The following is a 2,500-nucleotide window of genomic DNA, read 5'->3' as shown; positions in this document are numbered from 1 at the left end:
ATTTTTTGTCTAAAAAGTTATTTACCAAAAACATAAACTCAGCTTTTTAGGTACTATATTGTAAGTAGTTATATCATAATGTAGGTAACCATTAGATTAGTACCTTAACAATAAGTTCCTACAATTAAGAAATGTTTTGGATGCCCTTGCCTCACGAAAGAAAGGAAAAGCCGTTACCACGGACAGTTTTGTAGTATCTAACGTTAAGATAATAGTTGTTAGTAAGGACTATCGTCAGAGTAGTCTGCTTAAACTACTTCCACTAAATCTATTTTAGATTACTACCAAGATTATTCTTCTAGTCTTGACTGCGTAGAACAGCGTGATATGACAAAATGGATCAAGATTATTACAATTTATGAAACTATATTATACAGCTTCGGAAAGATACGTTTGTGAATAATTGTAAGGTAAGTTTTGGTGTTAATCTGAAACCGACCTCTTTGGACAGAGCTCTGCAAAAGGTCACTAATCCAGAGCCAGTTGCGAAAGATGAGTCGGTAAAAGGCATAAAATGTGTAGAATTGAAGTCCTCAGAAGTTTAAGATCTCGGGCCTTTTTGTAAGGGGTCGATAGAGAGGTTAATAGAAATAAAAAAGAAAGAAAAACTGAGTTAGTAGCATGTTTATTAACGGTGACCTCTCTTGCATTATGAATTACCCCAGTTTTGCAGAGAAGTTAAACATCGAGGAGTCATATCACTAGATTTTTTTTTTTATGTAAGTCAAATAAACTTTCTTCCATCTAATGTGTTTTAATATCTTTTTAAACTAGAGAAAAATATACTTCTACAAACATATCATTTATTTTTCATATACCTAATGTCAATTATTTTTATTTATAGCGTTTGGTGTTTTGTCAGCGTATGTTACATAATATATTCGATTGATCTAACTAAAAAAATATAATATGACCAAATAACCCCAAGGACCATATTCAATTATTTGTCTAAATGTTATCTCTAATTATCACCATTTTTTGTCATACAAAACAGGTGAGAAGGGAAGGTTAACGACCAATTTAGGCTTTTTAAAAAATCTTTTAAAGTTAAAATTTTGTAATGGGGTGGATATTAAAAGAGTACCTTTTATAAGAAGTTCAGAGAGGTGGAGGAAAAATTCGCTTATTTACTTGGTCCATCCACTATCACAGCGGTTTGACGTTAATGTTGTACCTCAAGGATGCTTCTGACGCACGCAGTTCTGAAACTGCTCAACCTGTCCATGCAGCGTTACTAATTTTGGGGATACTTTCCTGCTTTGTGGACTGCATGGCGGTAGGTACACGTTCATCTGCTGATTATTAATTAGTTGGAACAACGTGACTGTTCTTATGGCATGCGATTCGCGAACATACACACAGACGTCTACATAAACATACACGTACAAACCCAGACACACACATGCACAGACACAGACCCACTTACAGTTATAAATACACACATAAATATTATTACATACACATACCCAACCACACATAAATACAAACATACATGCATACAACCCCCCCCCCCCCCCACACACACACAAGAACACTTATGCAGTTCATTTAATTACATTACCAGCATATGCAGTGAACCGGCTATATCCTAATATAATAAAAAAGGCACAAATCCCGACAGCACTGGATTCTTACCCTTTCCCCAACACCAAATAAGGAAGTGGTGTTGCAAGTTCCTCCCAGCAGTGTTGCAACGTTTTCATGTCTAACCTGATTTGTTTGTAAACATAGGCTCTCCGTTCGACCTCATATTTCGACATACTTTTTTTCTTGATGCTCGAGAATGTATTGCCTTGCACAGTCTCGTTTGTATGCTTTAGAGTCTGTTTTAATTGGCTGATAATACACAACAAATAGTTCAGAAGATAAACAGATAAGCTAAGATTCTCTCTGCCAACTCTGGTCTCTGCACTTTCACGCAAGTTTCCTCATCCCAGAGTGATTGCAACTGTGAAACACCATCAGATTACGAGACTAGTGTGAATGTATGTAAATTTTACAATAAACTGCTATCGTAAAAATACATAAAGCGTGGTTTCAAAATTACAACACGAAAGTGGAAAAGAGAAACACGAATATATTTCTAATGATTTATTTCATACAATAAAAAAAACTATTAAACTTCCTCCTAGCTTAGCTACAGTATTTCATACCTAATTTATCTAAATATACTAACGTTCAGTATTAACTGTCACAGAACTTACATTTATGTTTAGACTAGCTATGGTTTTTTGGCAGCTTACAAGTACCTTAGAGGCTTGTTTCCTTTGCTTTATTCCCCCCTTCCTTTCTTTATTTTTGTAGCTTCAAGAACATCGGAATCACAGCCGTATTTTGGTCAGCTTATCCCAGTTTTTTCATGTAGACCGTTATTTATGTGATTTGTAAACTGGACTCGCTTGTTTGGATTTTACTTTTAAATAACATATATAGCAATGAAAAGGCCACAAAATAAAGGAAATCAATGACCAATTGGACTGGAATGTTTCTGAATTTAAGT

At 34.8% G+C, this 2,500-nt stretch overlaps 2 protein-coding genes across 2 annotated transcripts in view; one reads left to right on the top strand and one right to left on the bottom strand.

Moving 5' to 3' along the window:
- Positions 1-974, top strand: part of LOC113818067 (uncharacterized) — a 32,978-nt gene extending 32,004 nt beyond the window's left edge. Inside the window, exon 10 of the mRNA XM_070132978.1 lies at positions 1-974. This exon is cut by the window's left edge and continues 903 nt beyond it. The gene's annotated coding sequence lies outside the window, so the exon portion shown is untranslated.
- A 1,102-nt stretch (positions 975-2,076) lies between these two features.
- The window catches only part of LOC113818060 (protein charybde), a 4,420-nt gene continuing 3,996 nt past the window's right edge, over positions 2,077-2,500 (bottom strand). Inside the window, exon 5 of the mRNA XM_027370193.2 lies at positions 2,077-2,500. This exon is cut by the window's right edge and continues 441 nt beyond it. The gene's annotated coding sequence lies outside the window, so the exon portion shown is untranslated.

This window comes from Penaeus vannamei, chromosome 18, assembly GCF_042767895.1.
Source record: "Penaeus vannamei isolate JL-2024 chromosome 18, ASM4276789v1, whole genome shotgun sequence".
Taxonomy (NCBI): Eukaryota; Metazoa; Arthropoda; class Malacostraca; order Decapoda; family Penaeidae; genus Penaeus; species Penaeus vannamei.
Note: the sequence above shows the minus strand (reverse complement) of the source record. Positions and strands in the feature narration are given on the sequence as shown.